A 17,491-nucleotide genomic window follows, 5' to 3' on the forward strand; every position below is an offset into this window, starting at 1 on the left:
GCATTAGTTATAATAATGATTAGAATGAATAGTGTTTAAATAACAAAATATTGTTTGTTTTTTTCTGAGAGAAATAATTGGTTATATAACCCAGTTTTCTTTTAATAATGAAAATATATTTTATAGTTTGGCCGCTTTATGTAATACATACAAAAAATTCAATAGTCCTTATATTTTAAGTTTTTAGTTACGTCCAAGATCACATAATAAAAGTTGATTTATTTTTTTTACTTGCATTTTCATCTGTTTTATTTTATGAATTCTTTGTAATCCGTAAATTTGTAAAACGTTTTGTTTAAATTAAACTAAACACTTTTTAAGTGAATACCGGAAAGTATAGCATAAATGATTAACTTATATCATTAGTGACTTGGAAAATTTTCATCAATTTCGTTACAGAAAATTTATTGCGGAGTTAAAAAGAATGTTTTATGGTTTGAGGTAGCGATTTTTTTACTCAGGCAATCGAAATAACCAAGAAGGATTACTAATTGGAGTACAACCTTAAATGGAAATCAGAGGTTATAAACCGCCAATACTGACGACTACCCTCTAATTGATTCGACCCAGCCAGAATAGCAGTTACCAATTGAATGCAGCCACGCTAACCACTGATGACTGTATGGCCAGTCATCACGTTACAACAACCAAACGTATAATTTGACTACATATATATTTCACATACCCACCAACGCTAATCCAGTTTATCATATCAATACTTAACTAGTCATTTATAAAAAAAAAAATGAACCTTTAGGATAAGAATTAAAATTTCATTTAAATAATAAAAAATTAATGGTACAGTAACACCATATGAAAAGGCGTTATAAAAAAAATTTTTTTTCTAAAAATTTAACATAAAGAAAACGTATGTACTCAATAGTATTACATTATGTAAGGAATTTAATGAAAATAATGATAATTCAAACATTTCAACCAGTGCCATTTTCTTTTTACGATATACTATTTAAATAAAAAATAGGTCACTAAAAACGGATAATAATTTAAACTTAAACAATATTACAATAATACTAATGTTTTATAAGTCATTTATGTACTAAATTTTCCATGCACCTTCTGAGTGCCTTTCACTTCATTTATCATAAAATTAAGTATCCAATATGGTCTGGTCGATTCAGAAAACGAGCATTAGGTTACATTATTAAACCAGTATTTTCCCGATTTAAACCAGTAGAAATCTTCAAATTATAACACGCATCCTTCAATTTATTACAGAAACAGAACGGAGGAACTAACTGCTTCACCAATCTAATTCCCTTACTGTATATCATAGGAAAATATTTACTGTATTTAGAGAAACGATTCAAAATATTTAGGAAATATAAATAGTTCACAGTAATTTTAGAGTAATATGGATTACCATTTAAATTAATTTTATTATTAATCATAGTCCATTGGTATATAACAATTGAGAGCTTCATACTGACATGACGGACACCATCGACATTACTTTTACCTTTTCACAATCAATTGTGTTGTATTTATAATTTTTGCTTTTAAAATTCAAAATTTATCTAATATATTAATTTGTGAAGGAAATAATTAAAATCCATTACGTATAAGTGTTCCTGATGATGAATTAACATTCGAAAGCGCTCGGACATAATAATAAAAATAGTTGGTAGGTGGAAATTATTATATAATTAATTAATATGAATTAAAATGTGTATTTCATAAAAAATTGCATACATTCGTCAAGTCATTATGATTCAATGGATATCATATTATAAAAGTAGCGACTAAGTCATTCACTATTTTACAAAGTCAAACTAAAAACATTTGTTTATAATCTACAAGTTATAAATCACGAATCCTTCATTTGAGTTTAACATTATTTGCGGTTGATAATACGTGTTTCTATTTTGTTCAGAACGTATAACTATAAATTTGTAAAATTTATTTTAGTGTAGTTTACTGTTATCTGAGTAGAGAGAATAATGACAGAGAACAGAACTACAAACGATATATTCAAAAACTAAACCTACATTTAACTGAATACGTTCTGAAAATAGGTAGTCCATTTTCTTGATTTTATTTTTTTCAAGAACTATTGACGAAAATTTTTATTAAATTTTTAAAAGTTATTTTACCTTAATAAATAAAAAAATAAATGTTAACTAATTTTTTTATAAAAATTCCCCAATTTATAACAAATTTTAATTTTTTGGAATAAATAATAAATTTTTATAACAGTTGATAAACATTTTATTAATATATTTTGATTAAGTCTAATACTCTAAACTATTAATCTTACAAAAAGAAAATAAAAGATGTCTTATTTTAAATGGAAGCTAAGAATGGAAAACATTTATTACAGTAAACGTTGTTTAATTTAAAGCTAGTAAAATGGATCTTGCGTATCACTCAACAAAGCATTTATAGTATAAAAGTTCAATTTCCAGGAAAAACAAAAATTAAGCATATAATACATATTATATCAGAATTTTTATATGTTTCGAAGTGTTTTTGTACGAATAAGATAGGTGAAATTAGATAGCTGATGAAAAGAGGAAAATATTAAGAAAATATATTAGTTAAAATTGAAGAAAATAAGGAGTAGAGAAAATGAAGAGTTTTATAAATTTAATGACAAAGTTTAGATGTTATACGGAAAAGAAGACTGATGTTTTTTGGACATATTTTTAGAGTGGGGAAAAAAGACAAAAAGACTGACTAAAGAATTTTTAATTTTGTACATAATCAAAAAACTAAAAACACCTGATTTCATAAATCTTTAAAGGATACGAAAAACACAAAATATCATTTTAAGAAGAAAGAATCTTAAACAAAAATAAATTTAGATATATTATTTTAGAAAGCAAGAGTTTCCAGGAAAAACAGAAAAATAAATATGACTACAGATGGAGTGAAGAGAGAAAAAAACATGGAAAAAGAATGAAGAAATATTGGGAAGAAAAAAGTCAAAAGAGAAAAAGATAATAAAGATATTTACTGTGGTCCTCAGTTGGTCAATACATGAAGAAGAATAAACGTTATTTAAAAAAAAAATATGTATATAACTGTTAGGGATAACAAAAAAAAAAAATTGATTTGAGTGTTATTTTTTGCCCTTCCTAGCTTTGTCACTCTATATTCGTAGTTGACGTGTTTTGGAGTACCTCCATTCTCATAATTACTTTTAAAACTGAGTCTTCCTAAGTTGAGATCTTCGAATAATTAGCAATATTAAGCTCCTCCCATTCCCCATCACTGCTGTCATGGCCTCTTCTGCTTTGTCCATCCCGCTATAACGGTTATCTCCCCGGTCTAAAGGATCGGAACGCAGAAAATAATTCCGTCCATAAATAAAGCAAAGTTATTATAACCGCTACTAAATAAATAACTACCCGCCTGATAAAAGAAAAATACAGCAGCGAGGGATTTTTTCCAGGTTCAGCGATTAGTAGGGGGATACAAATTCTCCCGCCATCCTTGCGTTCCGCTCCGTTCAAATGATTATACAATTTCTTGAAATTATCCTTGTGATTCTACATTTTAACATTTAAACATTTTTAAATATACATTGGATCGCGTTTATATTTGTTATTTAATTATCTTATCATTTTATTAGTTCATTAATTTAGGAGGGGATTCTTGAGTAGGGAAAGAATTAAATAACTTTCTCTATAAGTAAATATACATAATACAAATTAAAACTATAATATATAATAAAGAATTGAATTGTTTTTTACAAGAAATCAGCTAAAAAAAATTATTTTTGCCTCAAATTTTAATTTACAAGAATAAATCACTGTACGGGCACAAAGCTTATACGTGAACAGAAGGTAATAAATATAATGACAACCGAATATAATTTACTTTAGTTTATATAGAATGCTACGAAATAACCTCTTCCTCAAGATGATCACAGTAAGATTAATTACTCTACCACAAAATGAATAATATATGAGAATATAATTCAGTTGAAAGAAAAAGAAACATAAATCAGAACATAACATTTGATTTCCCATGAAACCTAGGGAATTCTGTTATTCTAATAAATAAAATAAAAAATCAAACAAAAACTGGTATTACCTCAAATTATCATATAAATCAAAATCACCGTAACCAAAGAAACCTTGGTTAATTCTGGGCTTTATTACTGAACGGAAAGTATTTTAATCTTTTTTTTGTCTATCTATCTATATATATATATATATATATATATATATAGATAAAACTACCGAAACTAGTACCACTACCACTTCCGAAATTTCGAAACATGTATGTACTTGGCAACAAAAAAGATATTAATAACTGACAATGGTCTCTTCAATCTTACACCATTTATTGTATTCTAATCTATATCACAAACAGAATCCAATCCGCAGTAATCATTAGTGCGTTTATACAATTTTAAAAATCAAAGAACTTAGAGTGTAAAATTAAGAGAATATGAATAAAGACTTACGCACGTGTTAAAAAGTTTCAGTCAACACCTCAGAATATTCATGTAATATAAAAGCTATGTCTTTCAGGTAACTTAAGTAAACAAAGTTTCTACGATTTACTTAACAGTATCAGTTAATTAAAAAGTAAAAATTTAATAATAATAAACTTAAAGTTTACATAAGTTGAAATAGATACAAAAATAAAATAACTAAATTTACCAACAGTTAATCAACGTCAGTGTTATAAAAAACCAAAATTAAATTTTACTCAATTAAAAATTTAAAACATTCAATAAACTGTAACAAATTACAAAAATTACAAAACTTTTACAAATTACTTAATTTTACAACTTTTACAATACCTTAAAAAATGAATATGTAAAAATACATATAAAACAGATATAGATATGAAAAATGTTACTAATAAATAAAATTAAAACAATACACAAATATTAAACACAGATATTAAATTATTATTTTACCTGTTTTTATAAAATATAATAATTGTTACATTAAGACTTCTAACTATAGAATTATTAGAATTCACCGGAGGTTCTGATGGAGGTTGTGGCTGATGAATGTAGACTCTCTCGAATGACATAGATATAACCGCGACGGAGGCACATTTACTGGTCATGCTCGAAGTTAGAAGAGTTACGCAAACGGTCCTGGGCCAGGAGAAGGGCCTACCAGCGTGTAACAACTAGAGACTCCGCAGACACTGAAGGCCTGCGTCAAGGGTACCTGGCGGCGAAACGGCCCGCGTGTCGACGACAAAACAGGCTAAGAAACGGTGCTGGAGGAAGCTATGCGAACAGATTGGGGAGGACCTGTGGGGAAGAGGATTCCAATTTGTTACTGAAAAGTTCGGTAGATCACTGCCCGTGCTAACCGAAGAGCAAGTGCGGGCTAGTGTTAGGGCACTCTTCCCTCCCGGAGAAGCCCAGCCTAGGGAGGAGATTGTGGTAGATTACATCCCGCCTTTCAGAACTGCAACTGAAGAGTGTATGCACACGTGGTCAATGCACCACTTCTCTTTGGCGTTCCGGCGTGGAAGAGAGCCATGGCCGTGAAGCGCAACAGGAGGATCTCAGAAGGGATACAACGTCGTATAGCCCTCAAGATGGCATCAGCACACGCCTCGGTGTCGACAGAGGCGGTGCTGGTGATCTCGGGGCAGCCTCCTCTTCAGCAGCTGACAGAGGCTCAAGTGTTGAGCCACCGGGTAATGCCCAAGGGGAACATACATGCGGCTCTGTTCCGAGATTGGCAAGGTAGGTGGGATGCGTCCACCAATGGTAGGTGGACGCACCTACCCCTCGCAGAAATAGGGTGTGGGTCGGTCGGAGGATTGGGGAGCTGAACTACTTACTGACTCACGCAACTCCTGACCGGCCATACGGTCTAGGAGCGCGGATGACCCCTACTGACCTTACTGTGGCGACCCAGATACTTCGGAACACGTAGCGTTCTAGCGCCCGCAGTATAATGAATACCGCCTAGCTTGCTCGGCGATAATTGGACCGCTCAGCGTGGAGACCATCGCCTCCATGTTGCGGAGCTCCAAGAATTTTAATACCATTGTAGGATTTGTAACGGGGGTTCTTTAGGAGAAGGATCGGGTGGCTCGTGGATGAGGGACAGCCCTCTGCGGAGCTGCTGTTCGCACGTGCTTGCACGAGTGAGCGGTAGCGGTGAGGCACGGGGACTCTCGAACCCCCGAGTGAAAAAGACCGAGTCCCGGCGGGGACGCCCCACTCGGGGTGTCCCCGTTACAGGCATTGGCATAAAGACTGAGTCCCGGCTCCTGGAGTGGGTATCCAAGGACGGCATAGCCGGGCCTGGTGGATCTTACTCTGGGGGTTTGAGGCGGGCGCAAAGTAAGATCTAACCGACGGGCCGAGACGGGAAGGCCCGTTGGCAGTGTTATACTTAACTGCAGGATCCGGCCCAGGGGAATAGGTAAGAAAAAACTAAAGAATTATGATTTCCGCTTTAGACAGCTTAGTTTGAAAGTAAAAAATACCTTAAATTTAGTTTACGTTACCATAAATCTCCATTTTGAGACTACCATGTTACATGAATATTTGTAAAAGAACAAAAGAGGACTTTTACAGAAATTCTTCCTAAAACGTTTTTTAGTTAATAAAAATATTATTGGTAAATATAAAATAAAAAAGGAATTAGAAATAAATCTATTTAATTCAAATTTCTTTTTAAATTTTAATTACTGAAAATTTTCTCAAAGAAAATTATTCACATTTAAACTTAAGTATTTTGAACTATTTCATTACGACGTAATATTTACAAACAAAATTAAGGACTCTCTTTAACCTGAAATACAGGAGTTTTGTACTATATATTTCATTATCATTACTTCTATATATTTCATTCCTCGTACTCTAGCAAATAACCTTGTAATGTCTTGTAAGCTTACTGTGACAAAAACCTGAATATACACTTTCTTTTAATTCACCGTTTACTACGTTATATGCTCTAAAGAAAAACTGATTGCATTTCTTTTAAAAACGTAAATTTCTTCAACATTTCAATCAAAAATCTTGATGATAAACATAAAATAATTTAAATTTACAATGAAAAGAAACAATAGTAGCAAAAACTGTGTAGCAATCATGAACTGAGTAGGAAGGTATTGCATTTTATATCAATTAAACAATTTTTATTTTTATCAATAACTCTTAAACATGACCACACATCTGATTGACAAATCCTAAAACTAGGGCTCAAACTGTTCTTCTTCATAACCCGAAATGTCTAGTAGTTTTTCCAGGGGAAAATTTACGTCGGTTTTATGAACCATAGTAGTACTTTTCTATACAGCTAAAAAAAAATTATAAGGTAATTTTTTAATAAAGTTGATCTACAGGAAAGCTCATATGATATTATATAAACTACAAAAAAAATAAACTACCATTTAAAAACTATTTACACAATTATTTATTAATCACTGCTTGATATCGATATTTTAAATCAAGTAAAAATACTATTTTTCTATATACAATTAATTTTTCGTAACGATGAATAATCGATTGCTTTGCGCAACAAGTAAACGCTATAAGTGACAGAACAGTAACCAATTTGTAATGATTTAATCCACAAGGAATATTTCAAGTGTATCTATTAGATAAGAAAAGCCCTTATATTTCTTTTAAAGGAATGAAATTAAAAAAAAAAAAAAAAATCTCCTCTATCTGTCACCTGATTTTATCATAATTATTGCAATTACTTAAAATTATTTCTATCTACTTTTATAGAATTATTATAAATAATAATAACATATATAAAATACTAACTTTTTCGCCCCGTATAAATTACGTATTGTCTCAAACCCGTGATCCTAAGAAACTGAAAATTTACGAGCAGAGTTCCAAAAAACTGACAAAAAATGTGTAATACTTTCCTGGAACTGGCTATTTATTCTTATATAGAGGGGGAAAAAATGATAAACGAAAAAAATTACCTACAATTTATTTTTTGGGGTGGGAGTAATTTATGATGAATATTATTGTACAATTATCATTATATATTTAAATAAACCAAAAAAAGTTTAAAAAATATTAAAAATCGATATTTTTCCAGCTTCTTAACTTTCAAAATCACCGTCAAAGAACCACGTTACCACGTCGAACCACGTTAGAACGTTTTTTCTACGTTTACTATATTTATTCCTTTATACAGCCTCATTTTTGATGATGGGAGGTGAATTACGATTTAATTTTATTATTAAAAGTTTATTATTTAAACTTTTAATAATAACAAAAGTTTAAATAAACCCAAAAAACTTTTAAAAAATCAAAAATTTAATATTTCTGAACTTCGATTGGCTTCTCCACCCCCCAAAGATTCTTTATATCACTTCGTCTATTATTATGCCTAGGAAGACGTAAAAAAAATTTCGGTTTATGCAATAAATAAATGATAGCTTTTTTCGATTTTTGGAAAAAGGGGATAATTGGGAACAGATTAATCTTGCCAGGAAAGTAATAATTTTCACTCATAAGAGATTAAAAGGATTTTAACTTTACAAAATAAAATTGCTAAGTACATTAATCACTTTCTGCTGATTCATTAATCAGTTAAATAGCTTACTTTTCCAACCGGTTGCAATGTACTGTAATTTGGTACAGTAGTTATTCTAAGGCTAGTTAGTATCTCCAAAATTAAAACCTTCGATAATGATTTCTAAAGATTTAAAAAGAGGTTCAAATTACATAGTCTTTAAAAATATGAAATTTTAAGCATGTACTACGTAGTTTACTAAATGTTTGTTTATGAATTGTATAGATTGGAACTCAACTATTGTTTATGTATGGATTGGGTTTTTTATCTCAAGTAATTAACATGAAAATCTATTTAAAATCTCAATCTTAACTTTTCATATTAGGATTAAAGTGAATTCTTTATGCATAATTTCAGTAAACTTTGATGAGGGTCTTGGCTTTATAGTTTGTACTAATTATCCTTTGAGTAACTGCTATGCCAAATTATAGCAAAGTTCAACCACTTAAAAAAAAATTATCCATTTCATCTCTTAATTGAATATAATTATCAGTTATAACAATAAAATTTATATGATGTTTCTAGACTCTGCAAAATTTAAACTCTCTCTTACCATAACTTTTATTTATATTAGTACTGAAAAGTCTGTACCTCAATTGTGCGGTAGTAATAAATATCATTTTATTATAATTAGTAAATCAAAGCTGTTAGATTATTTTATGAATTTTTACAATAAATCTAAATGATTAGTTAGCACATTGTAAATGTGCTAACTAATCAGTTTAAATCTCCTTTGTACTGTTTTCATTTATACATTTTTTAAGTAAATAAATCCTACACAAGTAATCACATCTTTACTGATGAATTTTAAATATCATAAGTTGTTCCATAATAAAGGTAAAAAATCTAAGGTAGTTTTATTTATTTATCATTGTGTTTTTGTGTGATTTGATGTGACCTTATTTCAGAGTCATTTTTAACTAAACTTTACACTGTTTGTATAACAGACAAAAAATGTTTTAACAGGGTACTCTATAGACTGTTAAGTAACTAATAATTTTTCCCGTTTTTCTCTCAATCTGGGTCTTTTTGAATCGGCATTACTTTCAGTTATTAGCCACTTTTTAACAACTATTTCTGGCAGGAATAACTTTGAAAAACTAACTACTGGTAAGTTAGACTTTAAAAATTGATTATGAAAACGTCTACAGTAATTATACACGTGTGTAATCATTAATATGATGAGAGGTATGTAGTATATAGAATTATAAAATAATTTTAGAATAATTTTTACATCGACTTATTGGAGAAATAATGTAATATAACTATCTCATAATTAATAGGACAATAAGCTGTTATTATTCGGACTGTTGCTTATATCCTAGTAATAAAATTTCATTATAAAATACTGATAAACACCTTTCTTTTTCTGTTTAGCCTTTGGAACCACAGTAAGGTTACTTAAAGGATGAAAGAGAATCATATGTATGAATGTAAATGAAGTATAGTGTTGTACAGTCTCAGGTTGGGCATTCCTGAGATATGTGATTAATTGAAACCCACCACCAAAAAACACCGGTATCCACGATCTAGTACTCAAATCTGTATAAAAGCCTTTACTAGGATTTGAACCTTATAACAGTCGACTTTGAAATCAGCTGATTTGCGATGACAAGTTCACCACTAGACCAATTCGGTGGGTTACTGGTAAACACCTACTCTTCCACAACGTAACATTGCTTTTTTCAGTAACATACACCTTTTCCTATTCACCTTATTGAAATCAACATACAAGTTTTTTTTTTTTTTTTAATTTTAAAAATGGTTATTTTTAACTGAAATAGCTACTGGATAAAAGAAACTCGATCAATAAGTGGTACATCAATAATCAAAAAACGTTTAGTTTGGATGAAAACAATAAGAAAATCTAATTAAGTATAAGGAAAAAATTAATTCATTTCATTTGTATGTTTCATAAAAGTTGAGTTAAATTAAAACAAAATCAACGAAAAAGAGGTTTTTTACCTTTTCAAATAATTAAAGAAAAATTTCAGAATACAAATGAAATAAATAAATTAATATGAAACAAAATGATTAATAAAATGCGATAAGAAGGACTAAACTTCATAAACAATCTTTTAATTTTAGTCCGTTGACAGATTAAGAACGAACTAATAAGAAAAAGTATAAGATACTGAAGAAACCGTTAAATACTCTATTAAATGTACCCTTTTACTTTTTTTAAATAATAGTTCTACATTTAACTATACTATCTCATCAGTACTGATAAAATATATGTCAGTTATATAAAATATTATTATTTCTATTTGAAAACAGCATTCTCGACCTCCATAACTGAATAAGTAGCGTCTTCGCATTTCGTGTGGAGGTCCCGGGTTCGAATACCGGTCAGGCATGACATCTTTTCGTACGCTACCAATCTCCACCGGCTAGTGATCATAGCTGTTGATGTTCGCTCTTTCATAACAAAAAAAAAGAAACCCGGAATATATTACAAATAATTCACTCAAAAAAACCAACAGCTGAAATTGTTGAAGAAGAATTTAACGAATTACATAAATTGAATAAATTATATAACATAAATATAGATTATTTTGACTGAACCACTGGTTGGTTGTTAACGCTGACCTGTTAGATATGAAAATCTTGCTGGGCTTTAGAAGGAAGTATAATTTTGCAAGTAATATAATAAAATAATAATAATAAACCTGTTACAGAAAAGTTAGTTTTACTTACTATTGTAATGTAAATTAAATAAACTTTTGGATGATTTTTAAAATTTGGCATTTAAAAAAAAAATTAACTTGGATATAAAGAGGTTTTAAAACCAAAGAATAAAAAATAAAAACTTCCTTATTTAAAAAAAAAAAAATTAGTACGATATTTTAAACAAAAACAAAACAAAAGAACATAATTTCAGCGGTTCCCCCGTGTATATACTCAAGTGGATTGTGGTATGAAGGGCTGTTGTTTTTTATTTCCAAGTAATGTTAGTTTAATTCGTTATTACGAGAAAATTATTTGAATAGATATCTTTTGGTATTTATTGAGTCGGTATAATTTAATGACTGTAAAAATAAAAATGAAAAAAAATCTGTTGTGGTATAGTTTCCTTTAATGAAAATAATTATTTTAAAATACAAAAGCTTCGAACGATACGGAAAACAAAAGAAAATTAGAGACGAAAGAATAAGATTATTTTTTTATTAGGGATTTTTTTTTTTACGTTGACCCATATAAATGGAGTAAGAAAGCTTTACGACGTAAAGGTTCGTTAAGCACAATTAATATAAAAAATAAAAAAAATAACTTTCCTAAGTTTTTCTTTTAATATAATCACAAATATTTCAAAGCAATAATTAATAAAAAATTATACAAGGCAACATTGTCAAAGTTTTTAAAATTAACTGTTCAACAAGATCAAAAAAAAAAAAAATAGTATTTAGCATAATTGAGTAGCTTCATAGAAATATATAATATGAAATCTTACATTACATGAATCCATAATGTAGAAAGAACAATAAAAGTAGATGGTGAGACCACATATTTACTAAAATGTATATATTATCCAAAATTTACATTAAAAAAAAATGATCTTACAAAAGACAACGGTCACATATATTATTAAGTCTCACCAAAATACGAAGTAGTTTTCTCATAAGAAAAACTTTTTTTTTTATAATAGATGGGTTGACACAATACCAGAGATCGGTTAAAGATATAAGGATGCAGGACGTTGAATAAAACGATCGTGTGAACTTGCATGCGTGTTCATAAAAATAAAAAATAAAAAAAAAACTTTTCTGCATGGACCGAGAAACTAAACCAAACCATTTCCGATTTTCTCTTGGGTAAAATGGAAGTTTATATTTTCGGAAATGTTTACTAAAAATAATCAGTTCTTTATTGGGTAAAGAATCACCAAAAAATTATAGAAAAGAAGATTCCATTCTAAGAAAATTCTTCAGAAATGTGTAGACTGATAGAAAGCAACCTTTCCTCAATGTAGACTATTTTAAACGATGTTTCATTCTGAAAAATCTGCACTTTCTACTGCTAAAAAACGGACAAATGATTTGATCAACAAATATCAGCTAAAGGCTAATTATACCAGACAATAAAAAGTTAAAATTAACCGCACAGTAAGGTTTGAATATTATTTCTTTTGTCAAATAAGGGCGTAACTACAGTGCTTGGTAGAGTAAATGAATAAATTTTAACAGAATATATGAACAAGTAAACGCTCTTTTCTTACATTTATCTACAACTTAAATAAAAATTCGAACGATTGTTTACTGAATCATTGAATCATCTACTTTAAATGTTAAAATAAGCAATTTGTATTTCAGTAACATTGTATAAATATGTGAAATTTTATAAAGGCAGCTATCAAGAGTTGAAAAGAAATCTTGGACCTTTGTTAAGAGAGAACACAATGAAATTTTACTTTTTAAAAGTAACAGATCTAAACTCAACAATTACAAAATAAAAAAATATATAACTGTTACGACCATCAAGTAAAAAAATATACAGACAGATCTCTTTTCTGGCAAAGCATCAGTCAAGAAGCGAACAATTTAAATACCGTGTAGCATATCAAATCACGTTTCTTCCTACGAACGTGATTTCATTAATTTACAACCCGAAGATGAAGCAAAACTGTAGTAAAATTATTATATTGCTTTTCTTTGATTAAACATTCAAAATATAAAGTTTAACTTTTCTAATATAAATAAAGTTTTATCGGTTGAAACCTTTCTAAGACTTTAGCTGTAACAAATTGGCATACATATACCAGTAGAAAGTTGCGTATTTAATTACATTACTGCGTGAAATTATTCCATTAATTTATCTCTTAAGAAATAGAAAAATGACTCTTCTAAAAGACAAACTCCTGAAGATTAAACGGTTGCTTCCTAAAAATAAGGTTATTTAACTGATTTCTTTCTTAAGGGGAAAAATGTTTACATATATATATATATTACTGTTTTCTTAGCAAGTAAAAATGAAAAGTATGAAGATATTTTTATAAAAATCGTAATAAAAAGTTGCTAAAAAAGTAAACTGTAGTAGGTTGTAGATAACCTGACATTAGCAACAAGCCACTCCCAAAAATGGGAGCCATATTTAAGTATAACAAGCATCCCACGCCAGGCTTACTAGAGAAAATCAGCAGTGAAATTATTCCCGTTGCCTTCTTCATTGATCTATATACAGGGTTGCATATCAGAATACCAAAACCACTAAAATAAGGTGATATATTAGCTTACAAGTGTCACTTTCATTACAACATATAATAATGCAATATGTCACATATACGTAAGTAAAATAATACATACTAAAAGAATATTTCCATATATTTAATAATTAAATTATTATTTAGATACGAAATGTATGTTGAAGTTGATTGCTAACCAAACTCTTTTTCAAAAAATAAATCTCATTCGGTAAAATCACAAAAATTGACAAATGGCATAAAATTAAAGAAAAATACTGAAGAAGTTTAAAGTTGAATTACAAGATAAAATCACTTTTTGCAAAGAAATGTATAATTAATCATAATTCTTACAAAACATACCTACATACATTTCAAAGCACTTCAAACCTAATGAGTGTGTCTTTCGAGGTTATACTTCACAATTATAATAAAAAATAAAAAACTTTAGAACTAAACTTTAAAAAACTTTAGATTGAACATTTTCAGCCAACCAATTAAACTATACAAAGAGAATGATTCTATTTGCAATATAAAAAGAATGATTCTATTCACAATCATCTACTGTACAGTTTATAATGAAAAGATAGATTTAATAACATAAAATTGAATTTTGGTTTAGGCAATTCTAAGAAAAACTACATAAACCTTATGATGGTTGCAATTTAGATGAATTCTCCGTGAAGACTCGACCCCATAAATTTTAATTATAACCTCACTATATATAATAAAAAATAAAAAACTCCTCTCGTCTTTCAACAAATATTTTACCATTTTCTATCCGAGACAAACCCAGACGCAGTAGTATTCACAGATGGGTCGAAGCAGAATGATATCGTCGGATGCGCTTTTGTTGTAAATGACAGAACCTATGTCTTTTATCTACCTGGTATTACAAGTGTCTACAATTCTGAACTGTACGCCATCAATATGACTTTGAATATTATCAAGTCAAAAAATCGTCACGTACTTATCGTGTAGTGCCCTCTAAGCTTTACATGATTTGTATTCTAGACATCCTACCGTCCCCGAAATTCATCATACAATCACCGAGTTGAATCGTCACAACACACAAGTGAATTTCTTTTTATCCCTAGTCCTGGGTAACGAACGTGCGGATTCCGCTGCTGGAGATGCATGTAGCAAACCATCTTTCACCACTCGAATTACTGCTACCGATTTTATTAACTCCATTAAAAATACTCTTCGGAGAAGGCGGCAAGGTGACTGGACTACAACAGCGGATAATAAACTCCGACACATCAAAGATACGGCGTTACCATGGGACTCTTTTTGCAGAAAAATTTTCATGAGGAAGCGGTCCTGTGCCGATTGCGATTGGGAGATACCAGAGTTATGCACGGATTGAGCAGAAAACACACCACTGTGTGTACGATGAGACTGCCGCTAGACTGTGCACCACATCCTTTGAACTGCATATGTTATGCGACCTTACATAGCAAATTTAAATTACCGAGGGACAATCGTCATATCCTAGGAAATGATAAGAATGTACTAGACCGGGTACTGTTACTTCTAAGAAGAACCGATGTACTTCAAGATTTAAGATTAAGATTTTTAATTTTACTTTAAGATATAATGATAACCAACCATCAATTTTGATTTTATTTTGTTATTCGTGTTACACATTTTATTTTAATAGTTATGTTTCTTTTATTGCTTTAGTTTTAATCTTATTATTATCTTAGTTTTAAACTTATTGTATTGATATTTTAATATCTGAGAAGTGGTTTTTTTGTTAATTTTTGACCCGGGATATGATAACGCAAAAGCGTTTATCGTCCCAAAAAAAAAAAATGAAAATCAACAAAAACTGGAATTAGATGGGTTATCAGTTGTCAGCTGAAGGAATGATGATGAAAAGTTATAAAAGCATTAAAAAGGGGAAAATGTTAACAGCTAAGTGAACAATGAGAGGGCTGGTGAAGCAACAGAAGGAATAAACAAAGTAGTTACTGAAAGAGACATGAAGCAAAAGAAGTAAAGGAAAAGAACTAAAAGGAACTACTGAGAAGTAACTGTTTGCGGATTGACAGTTTAAAGAGAATTGAGAAGGGAAAAGAGAAATGAAAGAGCAAAAAGGACGGATATGAAGGTTAATAGCAGCTACGTGATGGTGGATATATAAAAAAAAAATTGGAACACCGGCTATTTAGCTACCGTTCCAGATATACAACCCTACAAGGAGTGTGTGGCATCATACCTTTTATAAGCGATTATGTACATACGAGTATACTCAATTAATTGTTCTTATTTAGACATTGGAGTAGCAGCTGGCGCTAGAACCATATTCAGAGATTACATCCATAAAATCATGTTTCTGGTGTGCAGTAAATAGTTTTGTGGTAGAAGTTTACCTATATCTACAACACCTTCGACAATAATCTATATCATCTACGATATAAAATTATAAGTACAATTTATTTTTATTTTTATTTCAGAATTACGACCTCGGTTGGGTTAGAAAGGAATATAAACTTGAGATAAGAAATGATAGGTAATAAAATGTCAAACTCGCGTTGAGAATCGAACCTGTGACGATCAGATCTAAAACTAAAGATTTTTAAACATTTCGCCAATTATTAATTATATATTTCATTATCGTAAAATGATTTACGTTATTAAAATCAAATTAGTATTAAATTATCAACGGATGGATCGGTGCAGAAACAATATTTACGCATTTGTTCAACAGTACACATTCCTACATGTTCGAGTATACATCGGTTCGCTCACCCACTCACTCTCATTGAGTTCTCTGGAGACAATCGATTCAGCTCCGTGGAGACAACCATTCCCTTAATTGTCGCTCTCGCTCGAGCATTCAAACTGATGGGTTCAAATGGATTTGTCCTTAATGGGTATACAACTGAAGTAGGAAATGGATACACTGACAGTAAAATGTGCTGAATGTAATTCTAAGGTATAATCTGCATTTCATTTTATTTTTCTTCTCGCTTGCGTATTCTATTTTATCTGAAATAATAAATTCTTTCTTATAGACGTATCAACCCTGTGAATGTAATATCTTTTAAAATATTATAAGATTTAATGTCGATTTTATTATTATTATTATTGCACATCAATACTGAAATTTAAACACATTATTTTAGATCCAAGAATTATAATATCTTCTAAACTTTCTTACGATTTATGATCCCAAAACTTTCATTTTATATAATACCAATAAATTTGAAATACATATCTTTATTTTATTATATAAATTAATGCGCCACTTAGGGAAGCAATTACCATGAACGTATGATACGGTTCATAAAAAAAAACATGGCTCTTCAAAAGAAAGACACCTATTTTCAAGAATAACTAGTAGAGTTTCCTCATGCCTCAAATTAATGATTCAAATAAACTTTTGGTGAATATTACTAACAAAGACTACCGAAATTCTGATGATATTCAGTTCTAAGAAAGATCCTCTTTATTCACCATTCACAGGAATTTGATGTATAACAAAAATCATTGCCCACAGAGAAGGTAAATCAGATAATTAGTTCAATCTGTATCAATGTTAACGTTAATCATAACTCTGTATCATCAAGGAATGCCCGTTACGCGTAGTTAGTTTGTGTACGTACTACTGAAAAAATATATATAAGTAGGAGTGTTTGTGTGTGCATCAGCACTCCACTGGATAAAATTATTATAGTCGTTGTTTTCATTTAGTAGGATTACTGAATCGACGCTGATTATGGTAAAACAATAAAAAATTCTTTGTAATGAAAACCACCTGGACTACTCCTAACTGACAACTCTGAATCTGAAAAGCTATAGGTTGTTTGAGAAA

General features: G+C 29.9%; 1 protein-coding gene across 1 annotated transcript in view; it reads right to left on the reverse strand.

Annotated features, from left to right (window-relative positions):
• LOC142321154 (cell adhesion molecule Dscam1-like) overlaps window positions 1-17,491 on the reverse strand; it is a 484,144-nt gene that overhangs the window by 369,380 nt on the left and 97,273 nt on the right. The gene's annotated exons all lie outside the window — the stretch shown is intronic.

This window comes from Lycorma delicatula, chromosome 3 (assembly GCF_047948215.1).
Source record: "Lycorma delicatula isolate Av1 chromosome 3, ASM4794821v1, whole genome shotgun sequence".
NCBI lineage: Eukaryota > Metazoa > Arthropoda > Insecta > Hemiptera > Fulgoridae > Lycorma > Lycorma delicatula.